Genomic DNA, 4,609 nt, shown 5'->3' with positions numbered 1-4,609 from the left:
CTACACACCATAGATTAAGGTGTGGAGCTCTGCTGTACCTCGAGTTTTAATACAAATTACTACTGTTTTCTATTCAATTCATGCTTATTCTTATTCTAAGATATTCGCTGCCTTTTAACCTGATGGATGTGATGATCCGTGACACTCATCATCATCCGTTCTTATGAATGCGTGATTGACAACCACTTTCGTTCTACCTCAAAACAAATGAATATCTCTTGGATTCTTTGATCAGAATCTTCGTGGTATAAGCAAGAACCCTTTGGCGGCCATTCTTGAGAATCTAGAAAGTCTAAACCTTGTCTGTGGTATTCCGAGTAGGATTCAAGGATTGAATGACTATGACGAGCTTCAAACTTGCGATTGTTGGGCGTGGTGACAGACATAAAAGAATCAATGGATTCTATTCCGACATGATCAAGAACCGACAGATGATTAGCCATGCTGTGACAGAGCATTTGGACCATTTTCACTGAGAGGATGGGATGTAGCCATTGACAATGGTGATGCCCTACATACAGCTTTCCATGGAAAGGAATATGAAGGATTGAAGGAAGGCAGTAGGAAAGCAGAGATCCAACAGGGACAAAGCATCTCTATACACTTATCTGAAATCCCCACCAGTGATTTACATAAGTATCTCTTTCATCTATTTTATGCTTTATTTATTATTATTTTTGAAAACCATTATAACCATTTAAATCCGCCTAACTGAGATTTACAAGATGACCATAGCTTGCTTCATACCAACAATCTCCGTGGGATCGACCCTTACTCACGTAAGGTATTACTTGGACGACCCAGTGCACTTGCTGGTTAGTTGTGTGGAGTTGTGACAAAGTGTGATTCACGTTTGAGAGCGCTACCAAGTCTTTGGCACCATTGTTGATGATCACAATTCCTTGCACCAGTCTTCATGGATGACTTCTCAGTATTTGGAGACTCATTCAGCTCCTGTCTTGATCATCTAGCACTTGTTCTGAAAAGGTGCCAAGAGACTAACCTGGTTTTAAACTAGGAAAAATGTCACTTTATGGTGACTGATGGAATTTTCCTTGGGCATAAAACTTTGAACAAAGGAATAGAGGTGGATCAAGCTAAGGTAGAGGTAATTGAAAAATTACCACCACCCACCAATGTTAAGGCAATCAGAAGCTTTCTGGGACATACAGGATTCTACAAGAGGTTTATAAAGGATTTTTCAAAAATCGCAAAACCTCTAAGTAGTCTGCTAGCTGCTGATACACTATTTGTCTTTGACACAGAGTGTGTGCAGGCCTTTGAGACACTAAAGGCTAAGTTGGTCATAGCACCTCTCATTTCTTCGCCAGACTGGACATTAGCATTTGAATTAATGTGTGATGCCAGTGACCATGCTATTGGTGCAGTATTAGGACAAAGTCATAACAAGCTTCTGCACGTCATTTACTATGTCAGCCGTGTTCTAAATGATGCATAGAAGAATTACACAACAACAGAAAAAGAGCTGCTTGCAGTGGTTTATGCCATTGACAAGTTTAGATCCTATTTAGTAGGATCAAAAGTGATTGTGTACATTGGCCATGCTACTCTCAAATATCTACTCACAAAGCAGGATTCAAAACCCAGGCTCATAAGATGGGTGTTGCTTCTGCAAGAGTTTGATGAAGAAATAAGAGACAGAAAAGGGACAGAGAACCAAGTAGCTGATCACATGTCCCGGATAGAACCAGTAGCAGGGGCGTCTCTTCCCCTGACTGAGATCTCTGAAACCTTTCTGGATGAGCAAGTCTTTGCCATTCAGGAAATATCATGGTTTACAGACATTGCAAACTATAAGACTGTAAGATTTATACCAAAAGAGTACAGTAGACAGCAAACGAAAAAATTAATTTATGATGCAAAGTACTACTTGTGGGATGAACCATATCTCTTTAAGAGATGTGCAGACGGAATGATCCGCAGATGCGTGCCTAGAGAAGAAGCACAGAATATCCTAAGGGATTGCCATAGATCACAATATGGAGGGCATTTCAGAGGTGAGCGAACAGCCATAAAAGTCCTCCAATGTGGCTTCTACTGGCCTACACTCTATAGAGACTCCCGAGAGTTTGTACGTAACTGTGACAGTTCCAGAGAGCTGGTAATTTGCCTCATGGTTATGCCATACCTCAGCAAGAGATCTTACAAATTGAGTTGTTTGATGTATGTGGTATTGATTTCATGGGGCTTTTTCCACCATCATACTCAAACACTTACATTCTGGTGGCAGTAGATTATGTATCTAAATGGGTAGATGCAATTTCCACACCCACTAATGATACTAAGACAGTGCCGAAGTTCCTCCAGAAATATATCTTTAGTAGATTTGGTGTCCCCAGAATACTAATCAATGATGGAGGAACTCATTTCTACAATAAACATCTTGACTCTGCTCTTATCTGATATGGAACTAACCACAAAGTGGCAACTCCATATCATTCACAAACAAATGGGAAGGCTAAAGTCACAAATAGAGAACTAAAATGAATCTTGGAACGGACTGTAAGTACCCGTAGAATGGATTGGGCAAGGAGTCTGGATGATGCTCTATGGGCATACAGAACTGCATTCAAAACTCCTATAGGGACCTCTCCATACCAGCTTGTGTATGGAAAAGCCTGTCATCTGCTAGTGGAACTGGAACACAATGCCTACTGGGCAATCAGATTCCTAAACCTTGATGCCAAGTTAGCTGGGAGAAAAGATTGCTCAAGTTGAATGAGCTAGAGGAATTCAGACTCAATGCTTTCGAAAATGCAAAAATTTACAAAGAGAAAGCAAAAAGGTGGCATGACAAGAAACTGTCATCCAGAGTCATTGAGCCAGGACAGAAGCTTCTGCTGTTTAACTCTAGGCTCAGATTGTTCCCTGGGAAATTAAAATCCCAATGGACGGGACCATATATGATCACAAGTGTGCCACCATATGGATATGTAGAGCTTTAGGATATTGACTCTAACAAAAAGTTCATTGTTAATAGACAGAGAGTCAAACATTATCTTGAAACCAATGCTGAGCAAGAATGCTCAAAACTGAGACTAGACTAAAGCTCAGTAAAAGTCCAGCTAAATACAATAAAGAAGCACTTTCTAGGAGGCAACCCAGTTATTAGCAAAGAAGGTCATAGAGTTACAGAAGGATTGAGAGCACAAAGCAGAGAAAAGGAGCTCACTGGCTAAAAAACGCCAGTAAGAGGCATTTTGGGTGTTAAACGCCAGAATGGGAACCATTCTGGGCGTTTAACGCCAGTAAAGATACTTTTCTGGGCGTTAAACTCTACAATGGGCACCATTCTGGGCGTTTAACGCCAGAGTTGTAGCATCCTGGGCGTTCAAATTAGCTAGTTGCTTAGTGATCATCTTATTTTGGGCTAGGATTGCATCCATATTCCATGACTCCCCTGTTGTTGCTTCTGTCTGAAGCATAGAAATACTCATTGTCAGCCACTATTTTTATAACATCAATGGATTCTTCAATAGTCTTCTTCTTGTTAAGGAGGCTCCAGATGAGTGGTCTACAGCTTTCTTTGATTCATAAGAAAGCCCTTCATAAAAGATATGAAGTTGCACCAACTCATTAAACATATCAGCGGGGCATTTCCTTGTCAAATCTTTGAATCTTTCCCAGGCTTCATATAAGGTTTCACCATCCTACTGTCTGAATGTCTGCACCTCAGTTCTCAGTCTATTCACTCTTTGAGGAGGGTAGAACCTTGCTAAGAATTTATTTACCACATCTTCCCAGGTTGTCAAGCTTTCTTTGGGAAATGATTCTAGCCATTTGGATGCTTTATCCCTCAGAGAAAATGGAAACAGTAGTAATCTATAGGTGTCAGGGTGAACACCATTAGATTTAATTGTATCACTGATCCTTAGGAATGTAGTGAGATGCTGATTAGGGTCTTCTTGAGCACATCCTCTGAATAAACAATTGTTTAGGTCGAGAGTGATGAATGCTGCTCCCACAATTCCTTCGAAGTTATTGGCATGGATGGTTGGCTTTTGAATGCTGCTCCCACAATTCCCAGGATTGGGATTAATGTAGGAGCCTAGCACTCTCCTCTCTTGTCCAGCAGGGTTGGCTGCACCTTCTCTGGCATGATTGTTTATCTCTTATTCATGATGGTTTTTTATATCATCCTCCATATTTATATCCAAGTCTTCCTCCTCTTCCTCTGCACCAATAGCCTTCTTTCCTCTTGATTTCCTCCTTAATTTAAGGAAGGTCCTCTCCGGTTCACTGTCAAAGGAGGTTGAAGTTTCCCTTCTTCTACCTGTCAAACAATGAATAAGTATAAGAAACAGCAAGTGAAAAATCCACAAAAGTAGAGTATAGTTAGCTTGGTTAGAGCAAGTTATCAAATGGTTAGTAGGTTAGCTTGCTGGAAAGTAAGGAAATAAAGAAAAATAAAGAGAAACAACTAAAATTGCAGGAAGTAAATGTAACAGCAGAAATTGAAATTCAATTAATCAATAGAAAAGAAAAATGCTCAATCTAGTTATCCTCCAATTTAGTAATTGTGAATACAAAACCAATCCCCGGCAACGACGCCATAAACTTGATACACAAAAAATAAGTTCCGCACAAT

General features: G+C 40.2%; 1 non-coding gene across 1 annotated transcript; it reads left to right on the top strand.

Annotated features, from left to right (window-relative positions):
- The first annotated feature begins 3,599 nt into the window (after positions 1–3,599).
- On the top strand, positions 3,600–3,707 carry LOC127742717 (small nucleolar RNA R71). The gene has a single exon (XR_008004094.1). It is a non-coding gene; the product is annotated as a small nucleolar RNA R71 (small nucleolar RNA).
- Positions 3,708–4,609: the final 902 nt, after the last annotated feature.

The sequence above is a fragment of the Arachis duranensis genome, chromosome 1 (genome assembly GCF_000817695.3).
Source record: "Arachis duranensis cultivar V14167 chromosome 1, aradu.V14167.gnm2.J7QH, whole genome shotgun sequence".
Classification (NCBI taxonomy): Eukaryota; Viridiplantae; Streptophyta; class Magnoliopsida; order Fabales; family Fabaceae; genus Arachis; species Arachis duranensis.
The sequence above is the reverse complement of the archived record's forward strand: the minus strand, read 5'-3'. Positions and strand labels throughout refer to the sequence as shown.